The sequence below is a fragment of the Mus caroli genome, unplaced genomic scaffold, assembly GCF_978045245.1.
Source record: "Mus caroli unplaced genomic scaffold, Mus_caroli_1 scaffold_3, whole genome shotgun sequence".
NCBI lineage: Eukaryota > Metazoa > Chordata > Mammalia > Rodentia > Muridae > Mus > Mus caroli.
The window spans coordinates 103,682,839-103,696,862 of record NW_028227258.1 but is presented as its reverse complement, the minus strand read 5'-3'; the positions used below and the strand labels follow the sequence as shown (position 1 = coordinate 103,696,862).

The 14,024-nt window shown below is 42.9% G+C and overlaps 1 long non-coding RNA gene and 1 pseudogene across 2 annotated transcripts in view; both read left to right on the top strand.

Moving 5' to 3' along the window:
• The window catches only part of LOC147005633 (uncharacterized), a 46,374-nt gene that overhangs the window by 4,637 nt on the left and 27,713 nt on the right, over window positions 1-14,024 (top strand). The gene's annotated exons all lie outside the window — the stretch shown is intronic.
• LOC110291815 (spermine synthase-like) lies at window positions 1,430-12,019 on the top strand (annotated as a pseudogene). The gene is made up of 4 exons (XR_015046738.1): window positions 1,430-2,433; window positions 3,767-3,862; window positions 8,604-8,674; window positions 10,649-12,019. The product of XR_015046738.1 is annotated as a spermine synthase-like (transcript).

The following is a 14,024-nucleotide window of genomic DNA, read 5'->3' as shown; positions in this document are numbered from 1 at the left end:
TTTTTTGTTTTGTTTTGTTTTTGTTTTTTTTCGAGACAGGGTTTCTCTGTGTAGCCCTGGCTGTCCTGGAACTCACTCTGTAGACCAGGCTGGCCTCGAACTCAGAAATCCGCCTGCCTCTGCCTCCCGAGTGCTGGGATTAAAGGCGTGCGCCACCACATCCGGCCTGGGTCTCACTCTCTTGGTGACCATATAAGACCTTACTAGGTTACTTGAACAAGCCTTGAAGGAAGGGAAGAGACTGACTCTGGGCCTCACCTGCAAAGATGCAGGAGCAAACATAATTGATGTTTGCTGAGGAGGGCTTTGATTTTTTACAAGCCAGGGTCCCTCTGAGAAAGGTGTGGCTTATACTTAACAATACCATCCACTAATCCATTTAAATGGTCTCACTGCATTTTGTGGGGCGCAAAGACTCAATTAATGGGGAGACCTGACAGAAGGATGTTGTACTAACGCACAAACAAATCTGAAGTGCAGATCCAGGGCACTAAGGAAAGACTATTGGGGACTACAGACCCTAACTGAAATTATAATTCGCTTGTGATACAAAGAGCATCTATTTCTTTGTTACTGCAAAGTCAGCCTAAAGATGACAAACAGAGTTAATTAGGCTTTCAGATCCAAAGAGTTGAGGCCACAGGGGCAATGCACCTGGGCTTGATGTCAGAACTAAAGACAAGACGTAGACGCAAGAACAGAAAGCAAATGAGTTGAGAGGCAAGTAATTGATCAACTCCAGAACTGTGCTTGCTAGACATGGAGAACTGGCAACATGAGAAGATGGTGGATTGCTATCCTGAAGATCTTTCTTGTAGCTGTTAGGCTTCACAGGGAGGAGGGAGGAAGGAAGAGGGAGGAGGGAGGAGGGAATAAAGTCAGTTATTCTGGAGCTTGTCCTCTGGTCAGATGATTAGCCTCATTTCTGAGACTTGGATTATTTCTTCCCTCTCTGGATGCCTGGGATCAGGCACTCGCACTTCTCAAAATGCAGAGTTTAGTTTCTGCTGATTTCCAAGGGCATATGGGCATATGGGCTGGGGGAGAGGGAAGGTAACTCAGAACAAACATTCCATCAACAGTGTGGGCGTGCTATTAATGACATGCAACGGAGACTTCTTTTTATAATATAGAGTTTCAATATAACTTTCCTGTCATAAGAAGGGAGGCCCCCCCGGGCTGGCGAGATGGCTCAGTGGGTAAGAGCACCCGACTGCTCTTCCGAAGGTCCAGAGTTCAAATCCCAGCAACCACATGGTGGCTCACAACCATCCGTAATGAGATCTGGCGCCCTCTTCTGGAGTGTCTGAAGACAGCTACAGTGTACTTACATATAATAAATAAATAAATCTTAAAAAAAAAAAAAAGGACCTTTCGCTCCTGATCGGTTTAAAAAAAAAAAAAAAAAAAGAAGGGAGGCCCCAGGGAGGGGAGAGGGTCAGAAGACTTGAGTGATGGCTATCCGAACAGAAACAATTTTGGAGCTTGGTGATACTCCTGAGGGGGGATCCATACTCAGCTGGGGGTTAGCCATCACCTGATATCATCTGCTTAGACTATGTGCAATCCAGAGCTTTGGCTATTATAAAGGGACGAGATGCTCATTACAGAAAAAATTGGTAATGCATTAAAGGGGGTGGAAACCAAAAAAAGAAACCCACCCACAGCTGTCTTGAAGCCAATACTAACATATGCAGATATTTTCTCCCTGTCATCTTTCTCCTTATATGTAGTGTGTATATCTTGTCCCTTCTTGCTTAGTGTGACCTTATAAATACAGTCATATTAATCTTTATGTCATGTACAAGTGCCACAATTTATTTCATCACGCTTTGCATTTGGTTAGAGAATTAGTCAACAAGTATTCAGTTCTGTGCTTCAGACTTTGAGGATACAAGAGGGAGCTAGATGGACGAAGCCCTTCACTTCTTGAATCCTATATTCTGGAATGGGGTGAAGCAGGAGACACATCATTAGCTCTATCTGTGAGATAACTGCTGTGTGCTACTGTAAGACACTAGGCTTGCCCTTAATGTTTTACGTGTGGCAACTTGTTAAAAGCAGTCACAGGAAGCCAGTGTACCAAGCTCATGTCCATTGCAGGGGTTCCTATGCTGGCCCATCATCCCTCAGTACTTTGAACAGCTGGAACATCCTCACTTAGACCTAAACTCAAACATCACCTCATGGGAGCCCCCTGAGGCTTCACCGTATCATGCTCTTTTATTTTGTTTTTTTTTTAATGTCTCCTCTAGAGTACCCGTATCCTGTCCTGCTGACCCCTGACCTTAGCCACTTTAAGATTCATTGCAGACTTGTAAGGATAGAATGAGAAGAACCACCCAGTGGGTGGGGACACTTTGAATACCAAGCTGACTCACTGTTGTCTTCCCACAGAGCATTGTGAGACAGTGGACTATGCCAGAAAACTTGGTAGGTTGGGTGGCTTTAGAGTCCCTGGCACCCAGGCACCCACCTGCGACAGTAGGTGGCTCCCGTTCCCTACCAGATTCCTGGCCTGGAACATGTGCCACACTTCCCACATAGGAAACATGACCTGTGTGTGTGTGTGTACATGTAAGCACATGCATGTATAATCATTATATATCATTAGAACTTGCCTTAACATGTATAAAATTTGTCAAGTTATGGACCCATACATTGTATACATCTCTACATATGTAAGTTACAGTTTAAAAAAATCTTCTGGATTAATCATAAATAGTCCAAGGACACACAGAATCTTTGTGGTTTTGTGAAGGTAGTGTGAGTGGAAACCAAGGGACTTAAACCAGGAAGGTAGCGTGACCAAGAAACCAAGTTCCTATGCTGCAACTAGTTCACGGGCTTTGGCTGTGAAATATGGGGTCATGCTAAGTTTGACCTATAAACACCATTTAATCTTGCTGATCTATCTGATTTGATGACATACCTACCACCAGGGTCATTAACATAGGCAAGAGAGTGAGATATATTCACTTCCTGTCTTTGTGGCTCTCACAACATAGCAACAACACAGCAAGCACAAACATACAAACACTCAAGCAGACACTACAGATGATCTGTGCTCTCTGACAGGAAGAACAGCAAAAATTGGTATTGGGAACGCATCCTGGAAATCATAAAAGATAAATAGGTGTTAGGTGGGCAAGGCAGAGATGGAGAAGCACACATCAGGAGGATTTTCAGGCTATTTAAGATTGAATGCCTGACTTTAAGAAGACAAGACCTCCATAGGAGCTAAACACAGAACTAGATAAAAGACTTGAGGAACATGGCCCGTTCATGCATGCACATCAATAATGGGGCAGTGAGGATGTGAGCACCTCCATACTTCTGAAACACACTCGCTGTGCTGCTGGCTTTAGCCTCCTCATTATGCTCACCCTGAGAAATAACACAAGACTGTATAAGACTTCAGCATACTACCCTTGGAAGCCAGGACCTGCACTATCAACAGTTAGAACAAAGAATGGAATTAAGCTGCGGTGGCATACATATCTGTAATCCCAGCACTCAGAAGAATGAGGGGGGAGGGTTGCGAGTTCAATACCAGCTTCACTTACAAAGTGAGGCTCTGTCTCTGGAAAGTAAATCTGAATCATTTACATAAAAAGAATGAAAATAAGAGGTATACCCAGGAAACAATAAAAACCCGTTCATATTATACTCTCCATAGGTGCTGTGCCCTAAAGTCTTCTCATAACATAACATTCCCCTGACACATAAAGAGTCTTCAGTCCTTCACTAAATTGTTCATTCTCAGGACACTTGGGACCATAGATGGACAACATGACAGAGTTCACTGGGAAAGAGCTTGCAACCACATCGCTACTTTCTTCTCGTCTATGAATACTCGCAGGTACTCATCACCTACAGCTATTAAGCCTCTTACCTCTACCCTATTACTTATGTTTCTTATTACAGGGAGGTTATTTAACAAGACACCTGCATGTACAGTCGCCATCCTGTTGTCTGCTCACTGTGAGTCTGGAGACAACCAAAACTATAAATTGAAGACCTCATGTTTACTGTACTAGGGGGTTGTTCTAGGTTTTCACACACAGTTCTAACTCCTAATGTGGCTTTATTACTTCTGAGGAAATGGTTGGTATTAAATGATATCTTAATTATAGGGCTCTGATCTGATAGGATTGTCTCTTATTTGAAACCCCTCAGTCATGGATTCTTAGCTTCTAGCACTGGAAGAAAAAAAATTCTTGAAGCCCTTATTTTATGGTGCTCTGTTGGGTTCACGTTCTGCCCCACCGATGGGGTGTGGGAAACACCGGTGTGCTTGGACTGCTTTCACCCTGTGCTGATGCTGTTGGGTGCTGGGCTCCAGCGAAGCGCCGATACACCACTCAGTGGATAGAAAAGCACAGCCTAGAATGTGGGAGGCCAAACCTGGGGTTCTCTGACTCCCAGACATCCAGGCGTCACTGGGTCCAGAGAGCTGGGAACAGAGTTGGGAGCAGGGGTTATTGGAGGGTTGCTGAGAACGACAAGGAGTCTGCGCGCGCACACACACACACATGCATACACCTATATGCTTATAGTGTAACAGGCGCCCTGGCCTCAAAGGTAGCATGTTGTAATGTTACAATCTTGTGTTATTTCTTTTTTCTTTATTTTTTTAGTTTTTTGAGACAGGGTTTCTCTGTATAGCCCTGGCTGTCCTGGAACTCACTTTGTAGACTAGGCTGGCCTCGAACTCAGAAATCCTCCTGCCTCTGCCTTCCGAGTGCTGGGATTAAAGGCGTGCGCCACCACGCCCGGCTTCTTGTGCTATTTCTTAAGGTGAGTTGAATGATGAAGCTAAAGCCTGCAGCACAATAACTGTGTTTCAGAAGTATGGAAGGTGGTGTTCACATTTTCACTGCCCCATTATATATATATACATACACACACACACACACATATATATAGATATATACACACACATATATATACACACACACACACACACACATACACATATATATACATACACACACACACACACACACACACATATATATGCCTCGCCAGTGCAAAGCTATCCACATAGGCTGCCATTCTGAGACTTCCACATAGATGACTCCCATTCCCCTGGTTGGTAAGTGAGCACTGTGCTCACCAGGTTATAGCAGTTAACCTTTTCTTTTCTCATTGCAGCTGCCTTGGTTGACTAGACTAGGCCAGGCTGAGTCAGTTCGCTGTCTCACAGTTCTGGAATCCCAGTCATCTTCCCTCCATGGTTTGATACTGGTGGGAGCAGCTCTCCCTTTTAAATAGGGTGTGCTGTGTCTGGAGCTACCTGGCATTCTAACCAGATAGAATTTCTAGGAGAGACACCCCTAGAGGTTTCCAGGTGCTCTGTGCAAGCCCTTGGGAAGTCTGTTGCATGGAATGGATGGTCACAAAAGTTCCTCCTCCCTTTGGCACACTCCTTTGTGATAGAACTTTGTCTCCCCTGCCCCCACTTCTCTGCTGGTGAAAGTCCATTAGCAAATCACAAACAGAAGCTGCTCAGCACCTGTGCAAAAGGGAGGCTTATCCATAAAATACCAGGTGCCAGAGCAGGGACTGATCCCTGGGGGATGAATTCATGTGGAGCAGAGACAAACTATTGCAACTGAGGGTCCTTCAACTGAACAGTGTGCCACCCAGTTGAATGTAAAGGAGACAGATGCTCAGTGCTCACCAGCTAGCCACAGGGATGAGCCAGCTGATCATCAGAACCGCTGAGCTTAACGACGGAAGAGTTGTATACCAGTTAATCAGTTGTCTTGTTTAGATCAATTAATGTCTTGTTTGAAAACAAAAATTTGGGAAAGTTGGTTATGTAGCAATAGACCTTAAGTCTGTGTCTGGTAGCTCCAATGTCTAGAATCATCTAGGTCTCTTTCTGTTGTCTGTTTTTTGCTTGTTTTTGTTCACGTAGCTGTACTTCTTTGCACACTTGATTATTTGTCTTATACAACAGATGTTATTGAAAAAAAAATACGACCATTTCAGGGCAGCATAGTTAAGAGACAGAAGGGACACCTGAAAGGAAATGGTCCTCTCCCTCTCCTTGTCTGATTTCCGCCACTTCCTGGTTGGTGCCCAGGAATTTTGACATAACTGACAAAGTTGTCTTCAAAAGAACTGTATGCCCCATTCAGACAAACTTCCCAAGTGAGGCTGTTAATGATTCGTAAACTATAACTTTTGTCTAACCTACTGGTTACCTATTTATGACTAAACCCCTTTGAGTGATATATGTCCACTAGGACTCTCTTCTCCACCCAGAGACCTGCACAATGCGCATAATAGTCTTTCTTCAAGGCTTAAACTTTTCCTAATATCTCAATTTGGTTCAGATACCATTAAAGCCCCAAAGCGTGCAGCTTGCTCCCACTGGGACACTCAATTCATCGTCTTCTAACATCCAGACATGGCTTTCTTCATGTAGGTTTTGTCTTTCTGCTTAATCAATAAGTTTTCTAAGTTTGATCCACTCCAAACTATCTTCAACTTTCGTTTCTGGGCAGACTAACTGCACCCAAGTAGCAGCCTTGCCTGTCTCCAGACTTGTCAGGCCACACTGCAGGCAACCTTTAGCTGCTTTTCCTGCTTCTGGTAGCAATTTGAGGTTGGGAATTTCATAATCTTCCTTTGGAGAGAATTATGCCTGCTTAGGAAGGCATGTGGGTATACTTATAATGAGAAATAATATACAACCACCCAGCTCTGTTTTGGTGATAGCTGTGATTTGAAGCTAAAGCAAAGCTTCAACTATTTCTATATAATCCTATGGGCTTAAAGCCCAGAGGGCTCTCCATTGGAGTGATAGTGGGGCCACCAGCCCTCTTACCCACTCTTGATTGGAATTCACTCTCGTTTTCTCTTCTAAGCCCATTCAAAACTATAAGAGATTTTGAATAGATCCTCAGTTGCCATTAATATATATATATATATATATATATATATATATATATATATATATATATATCAGATAAAAATAGATCCTCAGTTGCCATTAAAAAAAAAATATATATATATCAGATAAAAAGCACAGGTGCACCTCTCTGGATCTAGATTTCCCTTCTGTGGTAGTTTGAATGAAAATAGTCTCATAGGGACTGTCACTTTTGGGAGGTAATGGTCTTGTTGAAGTAGGTGTGGTCTTGTTGGAGGCGGGCTTTGAGGCTTCAGAAGCACAAAGAAAGCCTCCTGTTTTAGTCTCTTCCTGTTGCCTGTAGTTCCGAATATAGAACTCTCAGCCCTCTCTCCAGCACCATGTCTGCCTGTATTCTGTCATGCTTCCTGCCATGACAATAATGGACTCTGAGTTGTAAGACAGCCCTAATTAAATGTGTTTCTTTATAAGGGTTGCCATGGTCATGGTGTCTCTTTACAGCAATAGAAACCCCAATTAAGACAACTTCTTTCTATAAGCTGCCTTGGTCATGTTGTTTTCATCACAGCAGCAGAAAAGTAAGTAATGAAAAGGGCATCACTTTTGGTTTGCTAAATGCCCAGGTTCACCCCTTTGCAGATTCCATTGGTATATTCTGCAAAGCTACACAGAGCTCCACACTTAAACATCCCTTGCAACAAATCTCACTGCTTTTCAGTACACAAATCTATATGCCGCATGTTATTTTATAGCTTTTAAAATATTTTCATTGGGATTTTATTTATCAATTAGTAAGATTTAAGTTATTTTTTATTTTATGTGTATGAGGTTTTTGTCTGCATGTAGGTATGCACATCATGTGTCCCTGGTGCCATGGAGGCTGGGAGAGGGCTTCTGATTCCCTAGAACTGGAGCTACAGGAAGTTATGAACATCCTGGGTGGGTTCTGGGAATCAAACCCAGGTCCTCTGGAAAAACAACCAGTGCTCTTAAACACTGAGCCATCTCTCTAGCCTCTGATGAGCATAATGAATGTAGAGTTTTCTTCTTAGGACAAGAATAAATAGCTCATCTCATTGTTTCCCTTTAAAATAATATCTCTATCTCTATCTCTATCTATCTATCTATTTATCTATCTATCTATCTATCTATCTATCTATCTATCTATCTTGCTCCTGTAATGTTTGTTTGTTTGTTTGTTGAATTTTATGCTTGCATGCATGTCTGTGTGTGGAGAAGGCCAGAAGTGGAATTCCAGCAGGTTTGGGGGGTGGGAGCAAGGGATCAATCGCATGCCCTGTATAAGAGCAGCAAGTGTTCTTAACCACCAAGCCACCTCTCCAGCCCCGCATATTCTTTATGTGACTATATATCAGTATTTACCAGTTCTTCTGATAATGAGTATTTGGGTCATTTCCAGTTCAAGGGCTATTATAAACTGGGCTGGGAACTTTCCCATACTTTACGTTGGTATGTATAGACTTCCTACTGTTGCTACTTTAGTTTTAGTTACAGAAAGAGTCCACAATCACTAACAGTTCTGTCTCAGTTCTTCTGGGATGCTATAACAAAGAGAAATACACCAGGCAGCTTATATGACACGAACATTACTTTCTTTCTACTCTGTAAAGTGATTCTGCCCAAAATTCAGCCTTTCTATGCACTCCCTTATCTAGCCTTCTAACTTCATTTCTCTTCATTTTTCTTCATCTTACAGATGGGGGCAGCTGAGGCACAGAGAGCTCAAGCATTACACTCAAAACTACCTGAGCTTAGGTGGTTTAGTAGGTAAGGAGTTTGTTCCAAGTTTGATGGCCTGAATTGGGTCTCTGGAGCCCACATACTGGAAGGAGGGAACTGGCTCCCACAAGTTGTCTCTGATATATATTCAGCTATACACATATAGAATAAATAGATAAATAAAATAATAATAAGAAAACCCCTACACAGGTACAGCGGGGGGTGGGGGGGGGAGCTACAGTGGAGCCCAAAGGATCTGGGTGCAGAGACTGAGCTCTGTGGTTTAAGCTACTCTGTCTCTCTGTATCATCCTCCTCTCCATACCAGGAGCGTGGATCTTTCTTACATATCAAATGGCTCTCACCTCACCATCTTAAATTTAAGCCTCTCTTTCTTTTTTTTCAAATATTTTTTTATTAGGTATTTTCCTTAATTACATAAGCCTCTCTTTCTTTTTAAAAAATATTTATTTTATGTGAATGAGTGTTTGGCCAGCATGTATATATGTGTTGTACATGTATGCAGTACTTGCAAAGGCCACAAGAGGACGCTTGAATGCCCTAGACCTGGAGTTACAGAAGGGTATGAGTCACCAAGTGGGTACTGGGAACTGAACTCTGGTTCCCTGCAAAAGCAGGGAGTGTTCTTAACTTGGAATCATCTCTCCAGCTCTCAGTTTAACCCTCTACTGACTGCACATCACCCTGCAGCTACGGAGCCTCTTCCTTTACTGCCACAGTGTCTGAGGAGTTGCCTTATCACAGCGCCTCTGTTTTCTCACCTCCTGTGAGAAGCCTTGGCTTATCTGACATTATCCACCCACACTGAGGTCATCATGGCATCTCTGCTGCTAAACTCACCAGATGCCTTTGGTTTTCATGTGAGATATGTCTGTCTCCTCTGAGCAGGTCCAGCATTGTAGATCACTCCTTCCCTGTATCTTCTCATCTTCTGCTTGAATATCTTCTCATAGTTCTCATCTTATCTTTAATCCTTCTGCTTAGCTCTTCTGCTCTCTGACTCCTTGTCTATGACCTATTTAAATACTGAAGTGACAAAAAAAAAAAAAAAAAAAAAAAAAAAAAAAGCCGGGTGGTGGTGGCGCACACCTTTAATCCCAGCACTTGGGAGGCAGAGGCAGGCGGATTTCTGAGTTCGAGCCCAGCCTGGTCTACAAAGTGAGTTCCAGGATAGCCAGGGCTATACAGAGAAACCCTGTCTTGAAAAAACAAAACAAAACAAAAAACCAAACCAACCAACCAACCAAACAAACAAACAAACAAAACCCCCCACCAAAACCAAAACCAAAAAAACCAAACAAACAAAATACTGAAGTGACTCTCACCTCATCCCTGGGATCCTGTCTATTCCATCCCATGCCTTTGCCCTAAGTTCATCTTAAGCAATGGCACACTTGATATCTGGACTTGGAGATCCATATTTGGCATTTGCCTCTGACTTGTGGGGTACAGACTCGAACTCACCCTGCCCCCTCTACTTCTCCACTTGGTGTTTTTTGAGAATATAACTTTTTTTTTCCTGAAATAAACTCATAATTTCTCCCACTCCCAACTTACTTCTTCCCTGGTGCTGGACAAGAGAACCTAGGAGTTGTCTAAGTGAAAAAGTCATCTCCGACACCGACTGACTTCTAACCGCAAGTCTAATCATTCACTAAGGTTCTATAATACATCTTCTAAATTTCCCTCAAATGCCTTCATGTTTCCGAGTCTAAATTATTTATGTCCATCCTGGATGTGTTGTCACTTCCTGAAGGATGTATTATATCCCTCTGCATCCTTCAGATCGCAGCTGGAATGGTAATTCAGTTGCAAAGACTATCTTAATTCTTTTTTCTTTTTTGAAACCAAGTCTCACTATGCAGTCCTAGCTAACCTGTAACTGGTGGTGTAGAACAGGCTGGACTTAAATTCACAGAGATCTCCCCCATCTTTCCAGAGATGGGATTAGATATGTGATTACCATTCCTGGTTCCAATCTCAGTTTGCTAATATGTGCAAGGCAAACAAGAAACTGACAGCCTTTTGAACAAAATAGAAGAAAAAAATGAAACAATTGAGTCAAGACAGTACTGGGCGGGTGAAGCGATTACCACCCATAGTTCAAGGAGGGGCCGTTGACAGATACTGGCCTACTGCTGATGGGCGCCTGGCTGAGTATGACATAGATGAAGTGGTGTATGATGAAGATTCACCCTATCAGAACATTAAAATTCTACACTCAGAGCAGTTTGGGAATACTCTCATCCTCAGCGGGGATGTTAATTTGGCAGAGAGTGACTTGGCATATACTCGGGCCATCATGGGCAATGGTAAATAAGACTACACTGGCAAAGATACACGGATTCTGGGAGGTGGCGATGGAGGCATATTGTGTGAAATTGTCAAACTGAAACCAAAGATAGTCACTATGGTAGAGATTGACCAAATGGCCACTGATGGATGTAAGAAATACATGCGGAGAAATACATGTGGAGATGTCTTAGACAATCTTAAAGGAGACTGCTATCAGGTTCTTATAGAAGACTGTATCCCAGTTCTGAAGAGGTACGCCAAAGAAGGGAGAGAGTTTGATTATGTGATTAATGATTTGACAGCGGTCCCTAACTCTACATCTCCAGAAGAAGATTGCACATGGGAGTTCCTCGGACTGATTCTCGACCAGTCAGTGAAGGTTCTGAAACAGGATGGAAAATACTTTACCCAGGGGAACTGTGTCAACTTGACTGAAGCCCTGTCACTCTATGACGAACAGCTGGGGTGTCTGTATTGTCCTGTGGAATTCTCAAAAGAGATTGTCTGCATCCCTTCATACTTGGAATTGTGGGTATTTTACACTGTTTGGAAGAAAGCTAAGCCTTAAAGATGAGCATCCCCTGAATGACGTGTGCTGCGAGCCTCCTTCCTGACCTCCATATGCTGTATGTGCCATCAAATGAGTCAGGCAACTGCTCATGAATTCCTTCAAGTGGTTTTCACTTTTAATTATTATTTTCAATTTAAAAAGGCCCCCTGTACTGGCTAGTTTTATGTCAACTTGACACAGCTGGAGTTATACAGAGAAAGGAGCTTCAGTTGGGGAAATGCCTCCATGAGATCCAACTGTAAGGCATTTTCTCAATTAGTGATCAAGGGGGAAAGGCCCCTTGTGGGTGGGACCATCTCTGGGCTGCTAGTCTTGGGTTCTATAAGAGAGTAGGCTGAGCAAGCCAGGGGAGGCAAGCCAGTAAAGAACATCCCTTCATGGCCTCTGCATCAACTCCTGCTTTCTGACCTGCTTGAGTTCCAGTTCTGACTTCTTTTGGTGATGAACAGCAGTATGGAATTGTAAGCTGAATAAACCCTTTCCTCCCCAACTTGCTTCTTGGTCATGATGTTTTGTCCAGGAATAGAAACCCTGACTAAGACACCCCCCAAAAGGCAATGGGAAAAATGTATATTTTGATGAGTTAGGGTGTTAATTTTTAAAAGTCAACCGAAGGACAATTAGACAGTCCAGCAAAGACTGCGGAATGCACTCACCCCCTAGAATGTAATTTTAGTATCTTTTTTTTTTTTCCTCTGTGTGGGGTTTGGATTTTCATTTTGGTTTCAGTAGACCTTTAATTTGGACATGTGGAGGAATGAACAACATTGTTTTATTCTGGAGAGAAGTTCCTGATAGTGTTTCTCCCCTCTCACTCTCAAATTGACTTAGATATTAAAATTTGGTGCTTTTAAAGGTTTAAAAAGAGTGATTAGCAGTGCTTCCATTGAAATGCCAAAGGAGAAAGCAGATTATTCAGTAGTGTGGCCAGCTGCTTAGATACCCTCCCTGACAGGAAAAGAGGCCCCCTTGTGGTTGTCTGATCTTGTTCCCAGGATTTGGCACAGTCTTTTCGTTACAAACTAGGAAGACCTAGTTGTCTTGATCTTGGTGTTTTATCACAGCAATAGAAAAGTAACTAAGAGCCGGGCGTGGTGGCGCACGCCTTTAAACCCAGCACTCAGGAGGCAGAGGCAGGCGGATTTCTGAGTTTGAGGCCAGCCTGGTCTACAAAGTGAGTTCCAGGACAGCCAGGGCTATACAAGAAACCCTGTCTTGAAAAACCAAAAAAAGAAAAGAAAAGTAACTAAGGCACCGTACTTAAACCTCTAACCACCCAGTACCCCGGCCTCAGGGTGCTTTACTACTCCCTCCACCCTCAAGGCCTAGCCTGCTCCCACCCCCATGGCGTTTCTAATTTCCTGATTACTGCTGACACATCCAATCTAACACATAATTTAAAAACCTTGAAACTAGGATCTAAAAATGAAAGCGAACAGGCAGCACTTATCTGTGGGGACAGTTCCATCCGTTTACCCGCAGATTTCATGTTTTCTTCATAGCTGAGCAAATTCTATTGTGTGCTCGCACTACGCGTCCATTCATCAGTTCAGAAGCATCTGAGTGGCTTCCACTCCCTGGCTCTGGTGAGCAGGGCAGGAGTGAGTATGTTTATGCAAACATTTCTGTTGGAGGACATAGAGTCCTTTGCGTGTGTGGCCAGAAGTGAACGGGCTGGATCATGTAACATGGATCACCAACATCTGCTGTCATTTGTTTTCTTTTTTTTTTTAAGTAATTGTTTTTGTTTTTGTTTTTTTTTAGATTTATTTATTTATTATTATATGTAAGTACACTGTAGCTGTCTTCAGACACACCAGAAGAGGGCGTCAGATCTCATTACGGATGGTTGTGAGCCACCATGTGGTTGCTGGGATTTGAACTCTGGACCTTCGGAAGAGCATTCGGGTGCTCTTACCCACTGAGCCATCTCACCAGCCCGTCATTTGTTTTCTTGATGAGAGCCATGCTAACTGGGGCGAAATGAATCTCTCAGTCACTTTAAGTTGCATTTCCCACGCCCAGCCAGACATTATCAACAACAGCTAATATAACATCAAAAAAGTGCTGACCATCTCCATGCCATCCTATGTCCCAGAATCCTTTGTACATATCACATGTCATCGGCCTGTGTTCTGATGTGATATTTTCTGTCTTCATCCTTCAAATTATATCCAAGCTTAGAGAAACTAGTTGTTCTCCCTTTCTAGGACATTGAGAGGATTAAATGAGGATATGTAATGAACCTTACCTCTTATCCTAACCACAATTTACCATTTTTATTCTTAAAAGATAAAAAGAATAATGGATTACATCTTAGAGTTTATTATGGCTGCTATCTGTATGCTTTTGGCAGTTTCATCACCTGTTAGTTTAGTTTTTTTCTCCCTTCTGTGAAGTAGAGAGGGTGTTAGACCCTCTGTTCTGCCTCAACCCACTACGCCAGGATGCAGTAATACAGATGAACAGAAGGGGGCAGCATGCTGTTGCACTAAAACTTCAACACATAGGA